Here is a 27,028-nt window from a genome sequence, read left to right on the forward strand (position 1 = left end):
AAATACATTTATAACTACAGCTTATAGCTCTGAGGAATTAGGAGATTGTCTGGGATTCTTAATCAAAAACCATTCTCTCTAAAATGTTCACTATATTCTGAAAGTCACAGACCAAAAGAATCCACATAATCCAACTACCAGAGCAGTTCAGATTCTAATGCGCTGATGCAACTATAACTGTTGAAATTAAATGTTTAAGTGAATGCTCGCCATAATTTGATGATAATGTTCATCAAACGCCACGCTAATAATGGTAGAATGTCTGTCCTGCGGAGGCACGTGAAAATACGACATACGCAAACTAAAGATAGATCATTAACGTCATCCCAAAATTAACACTTCACTCGAAAACGATTTCATGGTTACGCGTATCCCGAGTAACTTATTGCTGCATCCGAGGCTGTTTATATCAACGATACCGACGTGACGCGACTCCCGGCACAGGTGGTGCGCTAATCAGCGTCTGGAGAGAACTGTGGCCTTTTTCTCTCGCGCAGCGTTATTACATATAAAGCCGCGGTGCGGACGGCTAAGGGAACGCCTGATCAAATCTGCTCTCCCGACTAGCTGCTGGGCCACCAATGCACCACTTTAAGTTATCGAATATATCATTGCTTCCTTTGCTGATGGCTGATGAAGCTTTCAGTTTAATTGTGCAATCAGCACACAAGTAAGTAATCATAATAAAGTCTGACGTGGCTAAGTCAAATATTTTGGGCGAGAGAATTAATTTAATTACACTACATGCAGTAGACGAGCTCTGAACTTGCTCTTTGGAGATACGCTATCGCTATAGTTTTATAGTTATTCTGTTGAAACTTCTCACATTTTTATGATTATAGCGGATCTCCCTTCTACTTAAATTTAAACATCCTAGCTTTATTTATTCGCCTACTTAATCCATCTTGCTTCCTTAATTTCTAAGACAAAAACCAGAAAATCATGAATTTCAACTAAAATTTTAATTCATGAGAACCAGAATACTGATTCTACTAAATTGTTATGCAATAGGAATCTAAATATAAATTTTTAAGTTTGTAGCTCTTTTCTGTTGCGCCAATGATTTTTACAGAAAAATGTCCAAATTTCGAAAATGGTTAAAGTTATGTAACTGATATTCAACACACATTGATTTAGTATTACTTCTGACCTGCTAGAAACGTTTCAGGTTATTTACTTCCTTTTGAAGTATTGCGCAACATTTATGACGTCAGAGCTAGTTACAGCAGACTAGGCTGGCACACAATGGAAAGACTGATGTGAATTTTATAAGGCGTGAGTATGCTGCTTCCCTACAATAGAATGATTTAATACTGCAGGTACATTCAGTGGCATGCCTGGATAGTGTCTGCAAAATGTGTTGCGAATAGAGTTAGTAATACAGAAGTACTAAATTAAAACGTGCTGTGTGACGATGACGTTTTACTGCGGGAAAAGCGAAAATGTAGCAAGCAGTAAACCTTTTTTCTTTCATCGTTTTACTGGGGAAGGGGTAAGACTTTTCTTACTGTGTTAAACATTTAACGTAAGCCTCTACCTCTTAATGAGTAGATCATAATGGCAATCAGTTTAAATTTTTTAGTTTGCTCTGTAATTTTTGACATGTGTCGTCAGAGTCTTTCCCAACAGCGTGCCTGAGTAAAAGCTTCTCGGTTTACAAGCCGCAATATTTTGAATAAAACACCTGAGCTTTTTTGGCTGTCACTGCCATCGTCCTCATGAGTAAAAAATTACCAATTCCTGGGGCTTGCAAGTTTTTGTGCTTTTATGGGCACGACTGCAGAGTCTGGTAACTGTCACAGAGAGCCAGACTGACGCATGAGTTGAAGGCGAGCTGGACCGCTCACCGCAGCTCCGGTTCACCACTGGACCAGTGATGTCAGATGCCGCGAGGAGCAGCGCCATGTTTGATACTGGCTCTCCCACCTCCCTAGAGGCGTCAATCATCAGTCACTGCTTTCTTTCGACATATCAAGCCCGCCCTCACATTTTTTTTTATAAAGGGGCCGGCCGAGATTAGAATAAAAGGCAACAGTTTCAACAGAGATCAAGGGTACACAACCAGTAAGCTGTGGGGACGTCGAAAGAAAGCAGACACGGACGTTTGACGTTTATAGCGAGGCGGAAGTGGCAGTTTCAAAAATGGTGCCAGCTCCTCGTGCCACCTGATGTCACTGGTTAGGTCGTGGGCACGAGCTGCTGCTAGCTGCACAACTCGCCTTATGCGCATGCGTCACTTCGGTTCTCTGTGATTGGAACCAGATGCTGCAGTCACGCCCATAAAGCGCAAAACCGTACCAGCACAGGCAGTCAGATACGCAACCTGCAGATGAGACATGCACCGTGCAGCGGGTTTGCCGTTTAGTAATATACACACATAAAAAAAGTTTTGCATCACCTCAGTTTGGAGAGTTCCGGAACCTGTACAGAAAATTTGAATAGAGATCAACATAAACATCATTTCTGCCCCCATTTGACGTGAGACCTCTGCCTATTAAAAGTTGTTGTGAGCTAAGTTAAACACAACACTAGCTAAGCAGGATTCCACAACAGCGCACTAGAACGCAGTTGCAAACTGTTTTAAGTTTTCTGTCCTCGATTTCGCGATCTCCAAACAGCTTCGCGACTTTTGTTTTAACATCTAACTTTTCCAGCCAAACACATATCAGACATTTACCATGGTCACGTCCAGCTCCTTCTAAGGTTGCATTACGCCAGTCATCTTCTACACGGCCACAATACATTTAGGTGACGAAAGACATGGAATACCACCTAATATCGTGTCGGACCTCCTTTTGCTCTGCTTGATGGAGCAAATCCACGTGACATTGACTCAGCAAGTCGTTGGACGTTCCCTGCAGGAATATTCAGCCATGCTGCCTCTATAACTGTTTGTAATTGCCAAAATGTTGCCACTCTAGAACGTTGTGCACGAACTAACCTCTCGATTATGTCTCATAAATGTCTCATAAATTATGTGGCATTCATGTCGGACAGTCTTGGCGGCCAAATCATTCGCTCGAATTGTCGAGGATGTTCTTCAAACCAATGGTGAACATTGTGAAACGACCCCTTACAAAAATTATACATGACTGTGCTTAAACTGACACACAATATTTTTTAGCGCAACGCAATCTGACTTTCAATAATCCCTACAAGAGAATGGCCCTGACTAAATTAACCTATACATTGCACAAATCACTTACTTCACAAAAATCTTCGTTACTCGAACTACTGCAATACAGCGAGCGCCACTACTGCCAGCTAAATAAAAGATTCAAACTACTGAAGGCACTAACTACTGATAAGCGTAGTTAGCAAATGAAAGATTTTGATAAAGAACAAACAATGTATTTACCTTAGTAGTGTTCAAAAGTCATAATATATATCAGTTCATGACATCCAGTCTTACAAATTTACTGTCTGTGATGGACACACGTCCAGATCATCCGCTCTCAAAACTCCGCCATCTCTCTCCCCACATCCACCACTGCTGGCGGCTCACCTCCAACTGCGCAACGCTACGCGCTGTTAAAAGCCAACTGGCCAACAATACAATAGCCAACAACAATGCAAACCAGCCACAGACTGCACACAGCACAGCCATTGATTTTCATACAGAACGCTACGTGGCGTTACCAACGAGAAAACCTAAACAGCCTACTTACAATTGCGGCCTGGTGAAATGGCGCATTTTCATCCATAAAAATTCCATCGTCGAATGGTTGCATAATATCTCGAAGTAGCTGAAGATAACTTTTCCTACTCTATGATCGGTTCACTTGGACCAGAGGACCCAGTCTATTCCATGTCAACACAGCCCACACCATTATGTAGCCACCACCAGCTGGTTCAAATGGCTCTGAGCACTATGGGACTTAACTTCTGAGGTCATCAGGCCCCTAGAACTTAGAACTACTTAAACCTAACTAACCTAAGGAAATCACACACATCCATGCCCGAGGCAGGATTCGAACCTGCGACCGTAGCGGTCGCGCGGTTCCAGACTGTAGCGCCTAGAAACGCTCGGCCACCCCGTCCGGCCACCAGCTGGTCCAGTGCCTTGTTGATAACGTAGGTCCATGCCTTCGTTGAGTTTGCGCCACACTAGAACCCTACCATCAGCCCTTACCAACTGAATTCGGGACTCATCTGACCAGGTCACGGTTTTCCAGTCGTCTAGAGTCCAACCCATATGATCACGAGCCCAGGAGAGGCGCTGCAGGCAATGTCGTGCTGTTACCGAAGGCACTCGAGTCGGCCGTCTGCTGGCATAACTCATTAACGCCAAATTTCGCCGCAGTATCCTAACGGAAACGTTTTTCCTACTTCGTACATTGATTTCTGCGGTTATTTCATGCAGTGCTGCTTGTCTGTTACCATTGACAACTCTACGCAAACACCACTGCTCTCGATCGTTAAGTGAAGGCTATCGTCTTCTGGGTTGTCCGTGATGAGAGATAATGCCTGAAATTTGGTATTCTCGGCACACTCTTGACACTACGGATTTCGGAACATTGAATTCCCTAACGATTTCCCAAACAGAATGTCTCCTGCGTCTAGCTCCAACTACCATTCCATTAAAATCGGTTAATTCCCGTCGTGCGACCTTAATCACGTTAGAAACCTTTTCACATGAATCCCCTGATTGTAAATGGCAGTTCCGCCAATACACTGCCCTTTTGTATCTTGTGTAAGCTACCGCCATCTGTATATATGCCTGTTGCTATCCCATGACTCTTGTCATCTCAGTGTACTGTTTCCATCATGACTACTTCAATGTGTCTATAATGCACGGCAATATTTCAGTTCAGCCGGGCAATATTGCTAATACCCGCTAATTGGCGGGGTATTGCCTAAGTCAGGGCTTCACAACATACGTGCTCGCGGAGCGAGCTGTGAGCAGCAAGGAGCGAGCACGGAGCAGCGCGAGCACGCTACCCCCACTACCGGACCTGAGCGGAGAGTGGGGAGAGTCACGTGGGGCACACAACAGCTGCCGCCAGTCAATGTAAATCCGCGGCCACCTGCAGGGATATTACTCACGAATTGTCACTGCGGCAAATGAAACAAATAAAGGAGAATGTACACGTGCCACATAATTTTATTAGCTTAGTGTATACCTCTACATTCGTATTAATTTGTGAACTGTTACACAATAAAAGATGTCACTGAAGTGTGGGATTCTCGGTTATCTTGTACTTTTTGCCCTTTACAATTGCGTCTGCGTTCGGAGTAATTGTTATTGTGCATTGTAGGCGCAGCGTGCAGTTTAAATTTCGATCAGACAATGCGTTTCTCAGGCGCGTCTTGTTACATTTCATTGCAGAGAACAGTTGTTCACAAACATACGTGAAACCGAACATTGATATTATTGTAGCCGCCAGTTTGTGCAAAAGAGGAAATCTATCCTGAGGGAAGTGTCTGTAGAATTCCAAATTTTTTTCTTGTTCTAAAATTTGTCTTTGTATTCTCTGTCACACTTCAGGTCAATAATTTCTAGTTCCAGCTCAGGACGAATCTCTTCAATATTCGCTGAATATGGAGAGGAGAACAGATCAAAATCACTCTCTAGTGCTGTCAGATCTTGAAAGCGTTGATCAAATTCTTCCTTAAGGGCAACTAAATTATTTGAATAACGTTCACAGTCTTTGTGAACATCTTGCATGGATGATAATTTAGGAAAATGAACTAGATTTCCTGTTTCCAGCTGACTCACCCAAAGTGTCAATTTCATTTTAAAAGCTCGTATTCGATCTATGAAATGAGTAATTAGCAGATCTTTACCTTGTAGTAAAATGTTCAAAGCATTCAGATGGCTAGTTAAATCTGCTAAGAACGCGAGATCACATTCAAACGTGCACGCGCATTTCCCCTCCCTCCCCTCCCTCCCTACTCCACGACCTTGCACCTGCTCGCGAGCACGTGCCTGAGCAGACGCGAGTACTCGCGCTCAAAACCGGCCAGTTGTTAAGCCCTGGCCTAAGTGTTGCCGGCATTGTCCACGAAGAGGGGGGAATACTTGATAAAGCCGTCCGCGTCTGCGCCTGTCTTTGCCTGTAGACGCTTCCCTTTTTGTCTCAGCCTTGTGGCCTCTTTCTCACACCAACAGCGCTGCATGCCGAGGCAGTTGAAGCAATATTATTTCAGTGTACGGATGTGTGTCTTATTGGATGAAAGAGGCACTTCAGCTGATGATATATATGAGAAAAAGTACCATCATACCTGTATCTTGAGAATGTCTTTATCCTATCACACGACACGTGATTGCGTTGGAGACATCACAGTGTCAAGTATGGACTCCTGATAAAAACTAGCCCGCGTGCGCTAGTAACCAGGATGCCATAGTAAATGCGCCGATGAAATCAAATACTTTTTTGGCAGTGGTGAGGCCTGAGGATGGCGGTAATGTGCCGCCGAAACTAGTCGTGTGATAGAATAAATACATTCTCAAGAGACAGCTGTGCTGGTACTTTTTCTCATAAATATTACTTCACTTCAATTCGAAAGATGGCGCGCATACGTAGAGGCATTCGATTCGTTTTTTGCCTACACGGATTTGGAAGTCATCGGACGAGAAAACCACGAATTCCACAAATCTGGTACGTATACCTACGAGCAAAAATGTGGAACTCAGAGAATAATATATGAAAAGAGGAAAATGTTAAAAAGGACCTTCTCTCTGCTTTGACTTACATTAGCTTGTGATCTTGCGGTGTTAATCAGTTGAATATGTTACATAGACAAATGTACTCTCGAAATTTCATTACTCTACATTAATTATTTTTTGTTGCCATCTTTCTCCTTCAGTATAGGCCTATAAAAAAGAGAAAGGTGTTTTCTTAGAAAAGCTCTTGAACGATTTACTATGTATTTTTATACGATACTCTAATAAACGTTCGAGAGACATAGACTAAATATTTTTGTAATATATTCTTCCATACGAAGACAAGTCATAGTTTAACGTTTTTATCAAAAATCTCAAGTAGATAACTGATTTACTTCATACTTTTACACGATATTCTAATAAATGTTCCGAGCGACAGAGGCTACACATTTTAACTATGTATGGTATATAATCATATGTATACACTGTATAAATAGGAAAGGCCATTAACAAAAATTTCGAAAAGTTCGTGGCGAAATTACTTCGGATTTATGCCCGATACACTAATATACGTACAATCGGACGTATGTTACTTTTTCTGCAAATGTTCTTGACCAATTTACTTCAGGTTTTTGCATGATACTCTAATAAACGTTCAGATAGACATAAGCTATACGTTTTTAAATATATATGATATACAAATATTAGAGGAAATTTAGTTATCAAAAAAACTCGAAGTGTTCCTGTCCGATTTACTTCATATTTTTACATGATACTCTAATAACCTCCCCCCATGAACCATAGACCTTGCCGTTGGTGGGGAGGCTTGCTTGCCTCAGCGATACAGATAGTCGTACCGTAGGTGCAACCACAACGGAGGGGTATCTGTTGAGAGGCCAGACAAACGTATGGTCCTGAAGAGGGGCAGCAGCCTTTTCAGTAGTGTCAGGGGCAACAGTCTCGATGATTGACTGATCTGGCCTTGCAACACTAACCAAAACGGCCTTGCTGTACTGGTACTGCGAACGGCTGAAAGCAAGGGGAAACTACGGCCGTAATTTTTCCCGAGGGCATGCAGCTCTACTGTATGGATAAATGAGGATGGCGTCCTCTTGGGTAAAATATTCAGGAGGTAAAATAGTCCCCCATTCGGATCTCCGGGCGGGGCTAGTCAAGAGGACGTCGTTATCAGGAGAAAGAAAACTGGCGTTCTACGGATCGGAGCATGGAATGTCAGATCCCTTAATCGGGCAGGTAGGTTAGAAAATTTAAAAAGGGAAATGGATAGGTTAAAGTTGGATATAGTAGGAATTAGTGAAGTTCGCTGGCAGGAGGAACAAGACTTTTGGTCAGGTGAATACAGGGTTATAAATACAAAATCAAATAGGGGTAATGCAGGAGTAGGTTTAATAATGAATAAAACAATAGGAATGCAAGTAAGCTACTACAAGCACACATAGTGCACGCATTGTTGTGGCCAAGATAGACACGAAGCGGACGCCTACTACAGTAGTACAAGTCGATATGCCAACTAACTCTGCAGATGACGAAGAAATTGAAGAAATGTATGATGAAATAAAAGAAATTATTCAGATAGTGAAGGGAGACGAAAATTTAATAGTCATGGGTGACTGGAATTCGGTAATAGGAAAACGGAGAGAGAGAAGGAAACGTAGTAGGAGAATATGGATTGGGGGTAAGAAACGAAAGAGGAAGCCGCCTGGTGGAATTTTGCACAGAGCACAACTTAATCGTAGCTAACACTTGGTTCAAGAATCATAAAAGAAGGTTGTATACATGGAAGAAGCCTGGAGATACTAAAAGGTATCAGACAGATTATATAATGGTAAGACAGAGATTTAGGAACCAGGTTTTAAATAGTAAGACATTTCCAGGGGCAGATGTGGACTCTGATCACAATCTATTGGTTATGAACTGTAGATTAAAACAGAAGAAACTGCAAAAAGGTGGGAATTTAAGGAGATGGGGCCTGGATAAACAACTAAACCAGAGGTTGTACAGAGTTTCAGGGAGAGCATAAGGGAACAATTGACAAGAATGGGGGAAAGAAATACAGTAGAAGAAGAATGGGTAGCTTTGAGGGATGAAGTAGTAAGGCAGCAGAGGATCAAGTAGGTAAAAAGACGAGGGCTAGTAGAAATCCTTGCGTGACAGAAGAAATATTGAATTTAATTGACGAAAGGAGAAAATATAAAAATCAGTAAATGAAGCAGGCAAAAAGGAATACAAACGTCTCAAAAATGAGATCGACAGGAAGTGCAAAATGGCTAAGCAGGCATGGCTAGAGCACAAATGTAAAGATGTACAGGCTTATCTCACTGGGAGTACGACAGATACTGCCTACAGGAAAATTAAAGATACCTTTGGAGAAAAGAGGACGACTTGTATGCATATCAAGAGCTCAGATGGGAACCCAGTTCTAAGCAAAGAAGGGAAAGCAGAAAGGTGGAATGAGTATATAGAGGGTCTATACAAGGGCGATGTACTTGAGGGCAATGTTACAGAAATGGAAGAGGATGTAGAGGAAGATGAAATGGGAGATTTGATACTGCGTGAAGAGTTTGATAGGGCACTGAAAGACCTAAGTCGAAACAAGGCCCCGGGAGTAGACAACATTCCATTAGAACTACTGATAGCCTTGGGAGAGCCAGTCCTGACAAAACTCTACCATCTGGTGAGCAAAATGTATGAGACAGGCGAAATACCCTCAGACTTCAAGAAGAATATAATAATTCCAATCCCAAAAAAAGCAGGCGTTGACAGATGTGAAAATTACCGAACTATCAGTTTAATAAGTCACGGCTGCAAAATACTAACGCGAATTCTTTACAGACGAATGGAAAAACTCGTAGAAGCCGACCTTGGGGAAGATCAGTTTGGATTCTGTAGAAATATGGGAACACGTGAGGCAATGCTGACCCTACGACTTATTTTAGACGCTAGATTAAGAAAAGCCAAACCTACGTTTCTAGCATTTGTAGACTTAGAGAAAGCTTTTGACAATGTTGACTGGAATACTCTGTTTCAAATTCTGAAGGTGGCAGGCAGCGGAAGGCTATTTACAATTTGTACAGAAACCAGATGGCAGTTATAAGAGTCGAGGGACATGAAAGGGAAGCAGTGGTTGGGAAGGGAGTGAGACAGGGTTGCAGCCTCTCCCCGATGTTGTTCAACCTGTATATTGAGCAAGCAGTAAAGGAAACAAAAGAAAAATTCGGAGTAGGTATTAAAATCCATGGAGAAGAAATAAAAACTTTGAGGTTCGCCAATGACATTGTAATTTTGTCAGAGACAGCAAAGGACTTGAAAGAGCAGTTGAACGGAATGGACAGTGTCCTGGAGGGAGGATATAAGATGAACATCAACAAAAGCAAAACGAGGATAATGGAATGTAGTCGAATTAAGTCGGGCGATGCTGAGGGAATTAGATTAGAAAATGAGATACTTAAAGTAGTAAAGGAGTTTTGCTATTTGGGGAGCAAAATAACTGATGATGGTCGAAGTAGAGAGGATATAAAATGTAGACTGGCAATGGCAGGGAAAGCGTTTCTGAAGAAGAGAAATTTGCTAACATCGAGTATAGATTTAAGTGCCAGGAAGTCGTTTCTTAAAGTATATGTATGTAGTGTAGCCATGTATGGAAGTGACGATGGACGATAAATAGTTTGGACAAGAAGAGAATAGAAGCTTTCGAAATGTGGTGCTATAGAAGAATGCTGAAGATTATATGTGTAGATCACATAACTAATGAGGAGGTACTGAATAGGATTGGGGAGAAGAGGAGTTTGTGGCACAACTTGACTAGAAGAAGGGATCGATTGGTAGGACATGTTCTGAGGCATCAAGGGAACACCAGTTTAGTATTGGAGGGCAGCGTGGAGGGTAAAAATCGTAGAGGTAGACCAAGAGATGAATACACTAAGCAGATTCAGAGGAATGTAGGCTGCAGTACGTACTGGGAGATGAAGGAGCTTGCACAGGATAGAGTAGCGTGGAGAGCTGCATCAAACCAGTCTCAGGACTGAAGACCACAACAACAACAACTCTAATAAATGTTTGGACAACCATAGACTAGATCAGTGTTAAATATATATTGCATATGGTAAATAAAAACTTTTATGTATATTACTGTTTCAAAACAAATTGTTGTATAACACTGTTACCAAAAATCTCCAATAGTTCTTCACCGATTTATTTGAAATTTTTGCATGATGCTCTAATAAACATTTGGACAGACATAGGCTACCCATTTATATATATAATGGCAAAATAAATTTCAAATTCTCAAAACTTTCTTGACATACTCTAATAAACATTCGGTCAGAATATATATACACTAAAAGTAAAAAGACAAGTCGTTGATTACCAAAAATCTTGAAAAGTTATTGACCAATTTAATTGAAATGTTCACATGATACTCTACATAGGTTACATATTTCTGTAATGTGTATTGTATATAAATGTATATATAACATATCAAGGGGAAACATCGTTAGTAAAGAGCTCAAAAATTTCTTGACCGATTTACTTCAAATTTTTACACGATACTATAAAACGTTCAGATGGACACAGGCTACATATTTTTTGATATATGTGGTGAATAAATAGGTATGTAATACAAAGGAGGGACGTTTTAGCAAAAATCGCGAAAAGTACTTGGTGAATTTATTTCAGATTTATATGTGATACTCTTATAAACTTTTGGACAGACAGTGGCTGTAGTTTTTAAAATATATGTATTATATGAATATGTATTTAATATGTAAAGGAGAACTGTTATTAACCAAAATCTCGAAAAGTTCTTCGCCGTTTTACTTCTAATTGTTACACATGCAGACGGACGTACAGATTTTCTGTGAAAACCGACTGCGAGAAATGAAATGCTGTGCTGTGAGACTGTACGGTTTCGTTTTCTTTCTTGCAGGCAGTTTTAAGAGGAAAGAGGAAATTTGTATTTACGACTTATCGACTTATGGTTTGAATACTACTACGGAATCTGAAAAATCCGCAGCTTTGCAGTCCTGTTCGTTCACAGATTAAAACTATGAGAAACACTTTCATTGAAGCTACTATTCCCACAGATCCAACAACTGGAGAGGTTCTAATATGCCCCTCTCATATTAACGATCCCAACCGACTTTCCCTTTCTTTTCATGTGACTCCATTTCCCAATCGAGGTTTCGTTTGCATTAACAACAAAAAAAAGTCTCAAGGTCAGCGAGAGAGGTGAAGAGAAGATGGACAGAGAGGAAGAGGGGGAGGATATGGACAGAGGGGGCAGGAACAAACGGACAGGAAGATGAGGTGATAGAGAGAGACTTCAGGAAAAGGAGATGGACAGAGAGAGGGGTAGAAGGAACTTAGGGTGTACATATAATTCCCATACATATTTAGAAATTGCGGGAGAGTCCCTTTTTCACTAGTAATAAAAGTATTTTCCATTTTTTATCCTTTCTGTGATGTACTAGGACCTGGAAGAATGTTCAATATCGACACTTGTGACTGTGCAGGGTAAACTGATTTGTGTTTTGTTACAGGTATAACGTATGCAACATTTTCTTTGACTTTACTTGATATGCTTTCGATGCTAACGATCCTGAAGCAAGGCTGGCTTTTATGCAGTCGAATAAAACGTTTCCAATCATTTGAGACTGATTTGCTTCAAGGTGCTTGACTTGTTGATGCTACAAAGTGTGCCTCACAACTTTTTCTAGTAGAGGCGTGCACGTTATCGACACACATTCTCATGCATGTGTACGTTGGTATACTTGTACGAGCTTGCAAGGTTGAAAAGCGATTAAGCTTCAGGCACCTCGAACAATCCGAATGCTTGTGCAAAATTACGCAACATGCTTTATGTGCTTCACCATATATGCCTGTCGATCTTGTAATTCATTAGTCTGCAAAGTTTCGCTCCATGATACACAGTTAGCTTCTAATACAACGCAATATTCCTGACACTCATTTTTACACAGCGCGAATTTTATATTTGAATTCAAATTTCTGGCATCTGTGGAGCTATATTTACAGTGGATTTGCCATTGCATCATAATTTGCTATGTTGGGGGAAGTGTGGCGGAAAGGTATCTCCAAGCTTATGGCTTATTGTTGCGCAATCGTATGTCACCCGCAGTCGAGTCTGGCGGAGAAGAAAGGACGGGAGGAGGGAGGGGGCCATACGGTTTATATAGAAGACACGTTGTATCGTGGGATCAGTCGAGAGCTGGTCGTGAGATAAAGAAGCGACAGCTTGTGTGCCTGTCTGGAACAGTTGATACTGTGTTAAGTGTTTATTTGATCGCCGAAATCGAACTCATATCGATAACAAACCTCCAAAGGAGCCCACTGTTGGGATTTTCGCTGGTGTTTTTCTTCGTATAGTAATCTTGTAGCAGATACCGGTGAGGATTCTTATATCATTTCACTATTTTAAGAAAAATGTTTCAATTTCAGCCTCGAGGTCATAATGCCTAGATCAGTGGTTCCCAAACTTTCTGAGACCATTAAACCTTACCCCTAGTGTAATCAGATATTAGCTTTTAGCCTCAACTTCCCCACCATCATCGACATTAGCGCCTATCGAACTTAGGAATAAAAAATGATTTTATGTCGAAAAATTTATTTTTAAAATGACAAAAGACAAATGATGTTTTTTTGTAGGTGTTTTATTAAACTACGAACTAATGAGTCAATGATATAATTGATACCGCTTATTTCCAACAACTTTTTTTATATAATGATGGCAGTTCTCAGTGCATCGCCAGTGCTACCTACAGCTCGTTCTCACATTGACAGTAGACACGTGTTAAAAAAATGATTCCTATGCACTACTCACCTCCCTAACGACAATTGCTTCACCCATACCCTACATCCCCCATTAACAATCAACGAAGTTAAAATAGATGCACTATATTTCCTGTCTGTAAATCACCTGATTGCTGGATCCCTAGATCTGTTGTGTTGTGCTGTCAATTACCTCCTTTATCTATTGTGAGGTGAATAATGAAGCGACTTGTGGTTCATGAAACTACCTAAAACTCAGAGAAGTCATTGTCATGAGAGTTTTAAGTATACGTGACGTGTATGTGTCCGTTTTACTGTCCTAGATGCATGGTACAAAGTACAAAGCATGTGTGTAGAGAGTGGACTATGACAGGAACATATTGTTGATAGATTAGTTTCATAGACTGCAACTTACACCATGGGGGAGACATTTAATGAAACTGACCATCAATAACAATTTTCAGTTTATTTAGTTTATTTTTCATTTATTAGTAGAGCTCATGGACAATAAGTTCCCAAGGTTTCAATGAGAAAAACGCATGATGTGCCGGAAAAACAACAGATGAACATCCCATTCATCATCACATTAGGTGGTGTAAATATCTACGGGCTCAGAGGGATAATAACCCCTATATTTACAAGGAGAGATTTAAAAGTTTCATCGTGGACGTTGTCAAGGCCACTTGCAGGTTTCTGCCTGATTGTGAACTTCTAAAAAAGTGCTTTCGTAGCAAAACTCAGACTTAAAATGAGATTCTAAATTCACTCATAAGGAAACGATGCCCTAAAACAACATTTACATCTGCTATAGTTGTCAAACTTGCACCTTGTGATGCAGTTGTTGGATTTAATGAAGGGACTGTAGGGATGATGAAGGTATTAGAGAGAATGGACTTTAAGATAGCAAATTTCACTCAAGACATTTTGAGAAAAATAGATCTGCAGCGACACTCTGCAGCTGAAAAGTCAGATGAAGGCTTAATAAAGGGGAGAAACCAGAAGAGAAGCCTTGAAGGGAAAGAGGACCCTGAGTGCAAATCTGCGGCCTTCTGAAGAGGTGATGTAAGAAAAAACGTTAGGTTGAACTTTAAATTGCATTTCCTGAAAATTATGCTTTTTTAAAATTTTCGTGCCTGTTTCTCAGAATCTATAAAAGCTAGAACTATAAAATTTTGTACACCTATTTTCATAAACCCAGTAAATATTGTCTCAAAAGTAAATTTTGAAATTCTGAGTGAAAGCTGAGATAAGGGACAAGGTGCTTGGAATTTTACATGAACTTTATATTATACTTACAGAATTGTAATTAAAAAATTATTGAAATTCCCCTATTCGATAGATTCAAAAAAGTAATGAAATAAGCTTACTATATGCAAAGAGATTAAACAGAGAAAATATTGTAGAAATTTCTTGAATAGTTTCTGAAAAAAAGGTACATACATTATTTGTTGAAAATAGAATTTTTAAATTCCATAAAAAATTTAAATACATGTAATCCAAAGAACTTAACAGTGTATTAATTTCATGTAAAGCATGGTACAAAATTTCATTGCCATATCTTAAAAATTGTAGATTTGGTGCATCTTTTAAACAGTGCGTGTTTTTCATGAACATCCCCCTCCCCCTTAATGTTAATATTTGAAAAGAAAATGTAATTTTTAGTAACTTATGTATCCAGTATTGCTGTATTATGAAATAGTGACACTCGTAATGACCTTTTAAAAATAATTTAGTTTCGTGACCGAAATACAATCGAACCCGTTTGTGTTTACCCCTCAAAAATTTTTTTGTTACCCCTCAGGGTTAATTAGCTCCAAGGTGTCCTAGATGAAACGACTAATTTAAGTCAAAGTGTATAGCATAAAATGGGAAAATGGATGGCAGCATCAAACCAATTAAAAGGCTCTGAGAAAAAAAAATGCATTTCCAAAGAACAACAATATTTAATGTACCGCTAAACGAGTTTCGCTTATCACTTACTGCTATAAAATATTCATCGGTGCCCTGGTACATGTTTTTAGCTGTCTGGAATACTGTATTTACAAGTGTACCCAGACATATATTTACGTCTACCTCGAGTAGAGCTTTTCCTGAAGTGCGTTCCGCAGAACACTGGTATTCCGCTGGAAGTAGTCTGCGAAAAATAGTAATAACACGGAGATTATTCGATATTTTAACGATACTAATTATTTTTAAACTTTTATTATGGTTTCTGTGTTATTTGTTATGACTGAAAATTGAAGTAATCACAGAGTAAAACAAGTTTTTCTGATTCTTTGAAATTTTATTAACGTTCAGTGTAAAAATGGTGTTCCATCAAAGTACCAGGATTCTTTAAGTATTCCGTCAGAGTAGAGAACTCCTTCTGTATACCTTACGCTGCGTCAACAGTCAGTCTCTACTGCATTAGGTCGGTTGCTGTTTCCTCCCAATTTACTAAATTCAAAGCTTTTACATTTTTCCTTTAAGTCGTCTTCGGTCCATGTCTTGCAGTCCTGGCCTACTCAGGGGCTTTTTGTTGTAATGTGATCAATGGAAGCTTGTTCAGTAAGTCGAGTTTCCGGCATACGGATTACGTGACCTGTCCATTGGAAGTTGTCTGCTCTTTTGAGACAAGTAAACCCCCGATTCTTTAACGAATCGAGCACCCAGGTATTAAACAGCTTCAAAAGTCTGATTCCTTTACAAACGATTCATTGTGTTAAATGTTTGGTTTTAAACGTGAAAGCGAGAAAAAGTTTAGGAAAAGTTTAAATGACGCTTAAAGTTTATTGGAAATCGAAAAGTGCTCCCATTATAAAACAGTGGATGAACGTAGTTTCGGAAATTTGCGCTGCATTTTAAATAAAAGCTGGTTTTTCACGAACCTCAATGAGTATGACATCATATCTCGTGAACTATGCGTCGCACACTGATATAATTTTGCAGGTACATTAAGTGATACGTGTGGATATTGTCTGCAAAGCGTGTTGCGAATAGAGACAGTTGTCGTTATTCTGGTCTTCAGTCCTGAGACTGCTTTGATGCAGATCTCCATGCTACTCTATCCTGTACAAGCTTCTTCATCTCCCAATACATACTGCAACCAACATCCTTCTGAATCTGCTTAGTGTTTTCATCTCTTTCTCTCCCTTTACGATTTTTACCCTCCACGACGCCCTCCAATACTAAATTGGTGATCCCTTGATGCCTCAGAACATGTCCTACCAACCGATCCCTTCTTCTAGTCAAGTTGTGCCACAAACTCCTCTTCTCCCCAATTCTATTAATTACCTCCTCATTAGTTATGTGATCTACACATCTAATCTTCAGCATTCTTCTGTAGCACCACATTTAAAAGCTTCTATTCTCTTCTTGTCCAAACTATGTTTCACTTCCATACATGGCTACACTCCATACAAATACTTTCAGAAACGACTTCCTGACACTTAAATCTATACTCGATGTTAACAAATTTCTCTTCTTCAGAAACGCTTTCTTTGTCATTGCCAGTCTACATTTTATATCCTCTCTACTTCGACCATCATCAGTTATTTTGCTCCCCAAATAACAAAACTCCTTTACTACTTTAAGTGTCTCATTTCCTAATCAAATTCCCTCAGCATCGCCCTACTTAATTCGACTACATTCCATTATCCTCGTTTTCCTTTTGTTGATGTTCATCTTATATCCTCCTTTCAAGACACTATCAATTCCGTTCAACTGCTCTTCCAAGTCCTTTGCTGTCTCTGACAGAATTACAATGTCATCGGCGAACCTCAAAGTTTTTATTTCTTCTCCATGGGTTTTAATGCCTACTCCGATTTTTTTTGTTTCCTTTATTGCTTGCTTAATATACAGATTGAATAGCATCGGGAAGAGGCTACAACCCTGTCTCACTCCCTTCCCAACCACTGCTTGCCTTTCATGTCCCTTGACTCTTATAACTGCCATCTGTACAAGTTGTAAATAGCTTTTCGCTCCCTGTATTTTACCCCTGCCACCTTCAGAATTTGAAAGAGAGTATTCCAGTCAACACTGTCAAAAGCTTTCTCTAAGTCTACAAATGCTAGAAACGTAGGTTTGACTTTCCTTAATCTATTTTCGAAGATAAGTCGTAGGGTCAGTATTGTCTCACCTGTTGCAATATTTCTACGGAATCCTAACTGATCTTACCCGAGGTCGGCTTCTACCAGTTTTTCCATTCGTCTGTAAAGAATTCGCGTTAGTATTTTGCAGCTGAGATTTATTAAACTGATAGTTCGGTAATTTTCACATCTGTCAACACCTGCTTTTTTTGGGATTGGAATTATTATATTCTTCTTGAAGTCTGAGGGTATTTCGTCTATGTCATACATCGTGCTCACTAGATGGTAGAGTTTTGTCAGGACTGACTCTCCCAAGGCTGTCAGTAGTTCTAATGGAATGTTGTCTATTCCCGGGCCTTTTTTTCGACTCGGGTCTTTTAGTGCTCTGTGTCAAACTCTTCACGCAGTATCATATCTCCCATTTCACCTTCATCTACAACCTCTTCCATTTCCATAATATTGTCCTCAAGCACATCGCCCTTTTATAGACTCTATATATACTTCTTCCACCTTTCTGCTTTTCCTTCTTTGCTTAGAACTGGGTTTCCATCTGAGCTCTTGATAGAGACAGTAGTAAAAAAATAATAAATCAAAACACCTTGCCTGATCCTGAAGTTTTACCGCGCGACATTTTAAGCAAAAGCTACCCTTTCACGCATCTGAATGATCATTACGCTATATCTCCTGAATAGGAGATATTCAGTGGTCTATGAGGATACCGTCTGCAAATTGTGCTGCGAGTAGAGTCAGTAGCAAATTAAAACATCTTATCTGCTGCTGAAGTTTGATTGCATGAACAGCGGTAGTAAGTAAACGATGTACATTTTTCATTTCATCATTTTTTGCTGGTTGTCAGCAAGAAATGTTTCGAAATGGCTCTAAGCACTATGGGACTTAACATCTGAGGTCATCACTCTCCTAGACTTAGAACTACTTAAACCTAACTAACCTAAGGACATCACACACATCCATGTTCGAGGCAGGATTCGAACCTGCGACCGTAACAGCAGTGCGGTTCCGGACTGAAGCGCCTAGAACTGCTCGGCCACATCGGCCGGCCGAAAAAGTTTTGTGAAGGTTTGAAATTATGTGTAAACTTTGTGGCAAGTTGCTAAGTGCTCTCTTTCTCAAGTACTGTATGAATAAAGTGTGGGTATCTGCACATCGGCAGATGCCGCTGCCTCAAGACAAACCCAGTTTCTATCTGTACTGCTTGTCTTACTGTGTTAAACATAAGACAAAATGACTGTTGGCTTCTGCCTCGGGATCTTCGGCCGACGTTTGTTTGACGGTTCTTCTAACATTTCGCCAGCACGAGTGGCTCGCATTGTCAAAGCTTCACCGTCCATTGCTGGTGGTGGACTGGAGTCGAGCTCGCGACCGCAGATTACGTGTACCTGTCTTGCCAAAGACTAAGGGGCTACTCCGTGGTCATTTCCGCTGCGTTTCTGCCATTGCTATCTGCAGTGATCGTTCGGTGCAACACGGGATTTCGGGATCCGTTCACCTTGAGGCATTCTTCTTTCTTGTTGAAGGTATCGCCATATTTAATTTCTATAGTTACTCTGAACAAGTGGGTGTGACTGCTCTTTTCTATGGCAAGAACTTCCATGTCGGCGAATTTCATTATGTGATCGCTCTCATACAGCGCGTGCTCTGCCACGGCCAATTTCTCCGTTTGTCCCAACCTGCAATGCCTCTTATGTTCGGTGATCGTGATGTTGATTCATCGTCCAGTCATTCCAACATAGTCTTTTCCGCATATACATAGTATGCGGTATACTCCCGATATTACAAGTGAGGTCCCTTTTCTCCTCTGCCGATCTGTGAGCCGTTCTTTGATCATTTTTGTAGTCTTGCAAATAGTCTTTATGCCGTGTTTGCGCGATATACGGTCTATTCTGTTCGTCACTCTGGGAATGTATGGCAGAAACGGCGCACCGTCATTTCGTTTTCCGATGTGTCACTTCGCCGAGTCTTTGACTCTGCTACACTTCTCATATAACTCGTGGAGCGCCCATAGCAGCTCAGAACGCTTTCCAGGTGCTACATCTCGGGCCTGGGGTGCTGTGGTCCACATATTCGTAATGCTCGCGTTGCAAACGTATTAATCATGTCACTTTTCTGGCTCGGGTGATGATTTGACAGTTTAAGCCAATATCGGTCCGCGTGTGTCGGTTTTTTGTTTTCGTTACACGCAGCGTCCCAGATTTTCACCGTCCATCGTGACTAACACGTCTAGAAAGCGTAGCTGTTGGTCCTTTTCTACCTCTGCGGTAAATTTTATATTGGCATGGAGGCTGTTCAGGTGTCTTACACTACTGGCCATTAAAATTGCTACACCACTAAGATGACGTGCTACAGACGCGAAATTTAACCGACAGGAAGAAGATGCTGTGATATGCAAATGATTAGCTTTTCAGAGCATTCACACATGGTTGGCGCCGGTGGCGACACCAACAACATGCTGACATGAGGAAAGTTTCCAACCGATTTCTCATACACAAACAGCAGTTGACCGGCGTTGCCTGGTGAAACGTTGTTGTGATGCCTCGTGTAAGGAGGAGAAATGCGTACCATCACGTTTCCGACTTTGATAAAGGTCGGATTGTAGCCTATAGCGATTGCGGTTTATCGTATCGCGGCATTGCTGTTCGCGTTGGTCGAGATCCAATGACTGTTAGCAGAATATGGAATCGGTGGGTTCAGGAGGGTAATACGGAACGCCGTGCTGGATCCCAACGGCCTCGTATCACTAGCAGTCGAGATGATAGGCATCTTATACGCATGACTGTAACGGATCGTGTAACCACGTCTCGATCCCTGAGTCAACAGATGGGGACGTTTGCAAGACAACAACCATCTGCACGAACAGTTTGACGACGTTCGCAGGCCGGCCAGTGTGGCCGAGCGGTTCTAGGCGCTTCAGTCTGGAACCGCGCGACCGCTCCGGTCGCAGGTTCGAATCCTGCCTTGGGCATGGATGTGTGTGATGTCCTTAGGTTAGTCAGGTTTAAGTAGTTCTAAGTTCTAGGGGACTGATGACCGCAGATGTTAAGTCCTATTGTGCTCAGAGCCATTTTATTGATACCCACAAACATGACAATACCTCCAACAAGAAAGAAGATAGCCTTAAGCTGAACGGGTCCTGGATTCCCGTGCAGAAACGACCATTGCAGGTAGCGAGGGCAGAACGGAAATGACTACGGAGAAGCTCAGATGGTTCAAATGGCTCTAAGCACTATGGGACTTAACATCTGAGGTCATCAGTCTTCTAGACTTAGAACTACTTAAACATAACTAACATAAGGGCATCACACACATCCACGCCCGAGGCAGGATTCGAACCTGCGACCGTATCAGCAGCGCGATTCCGTACTGAAGCGCCTAGAACCGCTCGGTCACAGCGGCCAGGACGGAGAAGCCCTTGGACTTCGGCGCGCCGTGATCATATGATCTGCGGTCGCGAGATCGACTCCAGTCCACCACCAGCAACTCAGGGTGAAACTCTGACAATGCGTGCCACTTTTGCTGGCGATTCGTCAGAAAAATCAGCAAACAAACATCGGCCGAAGGACCCGAGACAAAAGCCACCAGGCAGTTAATCAACAAGTGACCACGAAAGCCATAACAATTTTGTGTTAAGATAAGATTGTACCTCTTAATGAGTAGAATACAGCAGCAGTTTAAATCTTTTAATTCCGTCAATAATTACCCAAAGTATTGAAAATCAAATTTTTGTTATTCCTGTAAGCACTATGCAACTGGTACCATATTCAGGGATAGCAGTTTAGTAATATAAAGTGGTGTCCAAAATTAAGGCAAAAAGCGGAAATTTTGCATATTTCGTTTATTTTGAGCAATATGAATAACATAGAACGTAAACAACTGCAACATGCATAACAGTAGACGAATACGTTCTTTGTTTTTTACAACTTAACAGATTTGCACACACATTCCGACAACTGCTTAATGTGCCCAGTATGGGGTGTGACCACCTCTGGCAGCAATACAGGCCTGACAACGACTCGAGAGCATGCTGTGAATAACATCATCATTGTCATGTTGAGGCATTAACGCTCATTCTTCCCACGGAGCTGTTCGGAAGTCTTGGAGAGTTGTCGGTGGATGCTGAGGTGATGCAACCCGTTTCCCCAGTGCGTCTGAGAAAGGCTCTGAGGAAGTCAAATCGGGAGAGCGAGCAGGCCACGCCATGCGTGCAGTATCTTGTGTTTCCAAGGAAACATTAACCACTCGTGCTCTATGAGGTCGTGCATCATCGTCCATCAATATGAAGTTTGGGCGCACAGCACCTCGCAACAACCGCACATGAGGTCCCAAGAGCTGGTTACGATACCTGACAGCAGTTGAACCTTTCCGATTCACACGTACAATTTCATGAAGAAGCGTTTGAGTGGTCAACGTAACCCTTGCCCACACCATTAGCGACCCTCCTCGACATCGGGTCTCGAAATCGTGTTATGCATTCCCTTCAGATGCGAATCACGCTCCAGACCGAATCGGGACTTATCTGTGAAAAGAACACTGGCCCACTGTTGGACTGTCCAGGTGGCATGTTGTCAACTTCACTCTAGAAGTTTCCTTCTGTGTAGACGCGACAGAAGCACACATACACAGGTCTCCGACAATAAAGGCCACTCTGTCGGAGCCTCCTCTACACCGTTTGCCTCGATACTACACGTCCAGTAGATGCTGCGAGGTCAGATACCAGTGGGGCAGTGCTAAGGCGGTACCGTCGTGCCCTTACAGCCAAATAACGGTCCGCTCTTTCTGATGTCACACGTGTCTCGCCCTGACTTTGTCTTCGGATACAGTTTCGGTTTCTGTAAACTGTCGCCACATAGGAGAAACAACAGAACGATTCACGTTAAGCCATCGGGCCGCATGAGTTTGCGACTCTCGTGCTTCCATTCTTTCTATGGCCCTTCACCGCAGAGAGTCTGGTAGGCCTCTTCTCTGTGCCATACTACACCTTCTGTGACTGTGTACACAGAGATTGTGGATGTGGAGCACCAGGCAAACACTACCCCGTTTGATCGGCGCCCGGACGTCATCGTTGGGGTGGTTTATCGTTTATGCCATCTTCCGTGCAGAACACGATCGTATAGACATCCGTCGGCAGTTTGTACGTTTATATCGTGAATTAGGCACAGGACGGGGAAACAGCGGTTTTTTTTGCTTTAATTTTGGACACCAGTATAGATTGTACTACGTTGGGCTGGTTCGTTATTTCATATATTCTACTGCTGTATCTTGTTCTCCACGTATCTGTCTTTCAACGGGTCCCAAAGTCTTCTCATAGCCTTTCTTTTATTTGTTAGAAGCTTTAGCATTTCCTTCTTAGCTAGTGCCCAGCTTTCTGAATCACAGAGGACAGTGGGGCAAATGACAATACTGAGGATTTTCATTCTCGCAGAATGCTGGAGCTAGCAGGAATTCTTTCAATTACATCAACGTGCTTTTTATTATAACAATTTTACCATTTCCCATGTACATGAACTGATCAAGAGACTTTAATTAGTCTTCGTCAACTATAAAATACTCTTGGGCATATTTAGTTCTCTCTACTTGCATATGTTCCGATTTTGTTTATTGATGAGTAGTCGCTGGCCAGAGTGGCCGTGCGATTCTAGGCGCTACAGTCTGGAGTCGAGCGACCGCTACTGTCGCAGGTTTGAATCCTGCCTCGGGCATGGTGATGTCCTTAGGTTAGTTAGGTTTAATTAGTTCTAAGTTCTAGGCGACTGATGACCTCAGAAGTTAAGTCGCATAGTGCTCAGAGCCATTTTTGATGAGTAGTCCTGCTTTCCATATTGCTATGACATCTTCCCAACAACAAGATCTTGTTCCTTCTCCGTTACTAACGCTACGTCGTCTGTGTAGGCAACTATCGGAGTCCTGCCGCCTGCCATTTGTAGCCCATTACTTTGACTTTTCACTCTCTTATGACTTTGTCCAGAGTGAACTTCAACGGTTCCTATGACAGTGCGGAGTTCAGACTACAAAAATTATTCTTTCAGCCTCTGCAAGCCACCACTGTCCATCATACACACATGCCACTATGTCATTCAACATTAAAGACAGAAATGTAATTTTACTAACAATTATCCTCATAAATTTCGGTTTCTGATGTTACATAGCATCAAACTAAGTTTTCTGCAATTCCAAGGAATTTGTGGAAATGTCCTGTTCCTTTTATTGCTTACCCTTTTCAAATCTGGTTTGAAGTGTTGTTTCATATGCAAAACCCCTTCTTCTTTCTTTATCAGAAAATAGGTAATGCCTTTAATATTATCCTTGCAAAAGACGGAGATGCACTGTACTGTGAGAATTTGGTCTGTGGTTGGTCTTTGTAGGCTGGCTTTACATATTTTACGTTTTGTGGTACCTCCTACTCCATTACATGCATTTTTACCATGGCAAGATGCAAAAAGTGCCATTTGTCTTTCATGACAAACGCTCAGTCTTGACGGCTATGGACTGGCGGTGACGGTCGTTTTCCATATCCAGTTCGAATGCCAGAAATTACGTTTTGTGGGATTATCTGAAGAGTTTAGGCTTCCGACAGTACTACATTTGACTTTCTGAATAACTACTTTGATGCAGAACTGACTACTGAATACCATAAATCTTGTTGCAACGCTGTTTTATTGCCCTTCTAAAGGTTTGGGTATCTGCTGGCCTTTTGTACAGTTTAGTGATTGATGATATTACGTAAGAAGATTTTTTTTTCACAGTAAATTAGTAGGAGTCATATCTCACAGTCAGATAACATTTGGATCTATTGTGATTGTTCCGTCCGCTGCAGCGTTAAGAACAGATAAAACATATGAAGAGAAGGGACATGTAAGATTAATTCACGGCCGTTGATAGAAAGAGCGATTGCCAATTTAAAAAGATATGAGTGTATTCGGCAGGGACAAGAAAAAAGTGAATTTGTGTTTAAATAAGACAAAAACATTTGTCATTTTATTTCTTCATTTTCTCCCCAAGAGTAGAGCGCATAAGGCCAAACAGAAGAAGAAGACCATTGACGTTGGCACTGCTGGCTATCTACGGGATAACTTTCCTTTCTGCTCCGTAAGTTGACATTGACTCAACAATGACATGGCTTAACCTCACTGTGTGCCTCCACAGCTGAGGGGTCAATGCATCGGACTGCCTTACGGAGAACACGGATTTAATTGCCGGTACTACCACAGACTTTCCTTGTTGGATGTATTGGAACCATGTCAACTTAGCCTGCGAATTAAAGAACCACTTGAATGATAAGCAGCTACTTGACCGATAAGTGGCTACTTGAATGATAAGTAGCGGCTCCAAAGTCTGAAAAGGCAGTGACGGCCGGGAGATCGATGTTGTGACCTCAGGCCACACCATACTGCTTCTTAATGACGCCCGACAGCACACGATGATGCGGCGGCTGGTCCTGCAAAACTACTAGCTCAGATGGTAGAGCACTTGCTCACGAAATAAAAAGGTTCCGAGTTCAACTCTCGGTCCGGCACACAGTTTTAACCTGCCAGGAAGTTTCATGTCAGCGCACACAAGTTTCATATCAGCGCACACTCCGCTGCAGAGTGCAAATCTCATTCTGGAAACATCCCCCAGGCTGTGGCTAAGCCATATCTCCGCAATATCCTTTCTTCCAGGAGTGCTAGTTCTTCAAGGTTTTGCAGGAGAGCTTCTGTGAAGTTTGGAAAGTAGGAGACGAAGTACTGGCGGAAGTAAAGCTGTGAGGACGGGGCGTGAGTCGTGCTTGGGTGGCTGAGATGGATGCCGGCACGGTAGCTCAGCGTGTTCGGTCAGAGGGTTAGCTGCCCTCTATAATAAAAAAACCTGAGTTAATCGATCAACGACGAATTTAAACGGGTGTCTTACGACGTCCGCCCCGAACGAAAGCGAACGAAAGCGAACAATATGAGATTAAAAAAAAAAGAAAAGAAAAAAGAAAGATGGTAGAGCAATTGCCCGCGCAAGGCAAAGGTCCCGAGTTCGAGCCTCGGTCCGGCACACAGTTTTAATCTGACAGGAAGTTTCATATCAGCGCACACTCCGCTGCAGAGTGAAAATCTCATTCTGGAATTTCAGAAACGCTTTATTACCATTGGTGTACTTCACATGCGACCATAATCTCGTTGTATTTTTTGCCAGATTTCGAGAGGGAGTTTAGTTGTGAAAACTATTAAAAACATCTCGCTACGTACAATATAATTGAGCGTTCCATCTGAGAACATTACTCAGCTATGTGGGACTTATACAAGATACGACTAAAAAGAGACACTGAACATGTTCAAAGAGATGCAGCACGCATGATGACATCCTTGAATGACGTATGGGACAGCGTCAAGGAAATACTTAAGAAACTGAATTGCAGATGCTGGAAGACTGGAGGCCAGTTATCCCTCAAAAGCCTACTTAGTAACTTCCAAGAACGAGTACTAAGTGAATAGTCTAGAAATATGCCCCAACGCCCATTGTATCTCTTCCGTAGACTCTGAAAACACTAGATTAGACTGCACTGCCTGACCTAAAACGTAAAGTACGCAGAAGACATGGTCTTATGTCAGTGCAACTTCGTACAAGTACACACCATCGGCTGGCCCCTGTGGCCGAGTGGTTCTAGGCGCTTCAGTCCGGAACCACGCGGCTGCTACGGTCGCAGGTTCGAATCCTGCCTCGGGCATAGATGTGTGTGATGTCCTTAGGTTAGTTAGGTTTACGTATTCTAAGTCTAGGGGACTGATGACCTCAGATGTTAAGTCCCATAGTGCTTAGAGTCATTTGATTTGAACACACAATAGGCTTGTATGTAGATGATACGAGTTTCCACTCTCTGCGAAGGGTAGAGTGGCCACCACAGGGCGTTAATGGTGTTTGTGTTTAGTGTTATTACCAGGCCTGGTAAGGCATATAAAGGGCGTGAACAGCGCCACATGCAGAGTGGTCACTGTGAAGGACTTGGAGTAGTCGCGTATTGGTGTGACAGCTTTATCATCACCTACAGCTTTTGAAAGTCGCCTCATTGTGGGTTTCCATTAGGCCAGCTGGTCGAATCGTTCAATACCCAGATTTGTTGTGCATTTGGGTATGACAGTTGGGGCTACGTGAGAACGAGAGGGCAGGCATATTCGCCGTGTAGGTTTTGGTCGAGCAAGTTTGATCACCACAATGGATGACTGCCGTATTGCTGTGGACCAGCGCCTCGCAACGTCTTCACATCTGCGTATGCCGTCCGAGAACAAGTAAAGGACTCCCTGAAACATTATTTGTCATCTAACACCACTGGTCAGACTATCAACAGCTAGACAAGGGAATAACCATCCAATGCGTAGGCTTCCGTTAACACAACACAAATTGCTGCGTTTGGAGTGGTGCCATTACTGGGAAACATTGACTATTGTTGAATGGCGTCGCACTGAGTTCAGTGATGGGTCGCGGTTTTCACTATCCCAGATGACCATCGTCTACGAGTATTGGTGTTACTCCTGGCGTTAAGCTGTGGGGAGACATCGGCGATTTCAAGTCA

At 41.9% G+C, this 27,028-nt stretch overlaps 1 protein-coding gene across 3 annotated transcripts in view; it reads left to right on the forward strand.

Annotated features, from left to right (window-relative positions):
- Positions 1 to 27,028, forward strand: part of LOC126094500 (multidrug resistance protein homolog 49-like) — a 365,113-nt gene that overhangs the window by 49,643 nt on the left and 288,442 nt on the right. Inside the window, exon 1 of one of the 3 annotated variants that reach the window (XM_049908912.1) lies at positions 12,927 to 13,029. The exons of the other annotated variants lie outside the window; for them this stretch is intronic. The gene's annotated coding sequence lies outside the window, so the exon portion shown is untranslated. Of the gene's footprint in view, positions 1 to 12,926; positions 13,030 to 27,028 lie in introns of those variants that run through there. 3 annotated transcript variants of the gene reach the window in all.

The sequence above is a fragment of the Schistocerca cancellata genome, chromosome 8 (assembly GCF_023864275.1).
Source record: "Schistocerca cancellata isolate TAMUIC-IGC-003103 chromosome 8, iqSchCanc2.1, whole genome shotgun sequence".
In the NCBI taxonomy this organism is placed as follows: Eukaryota; Metazoa; Arthropoda; class Insecta; order Orthoptera; family Acrididae; genus Schistocerca; species Schistocerca cancellata.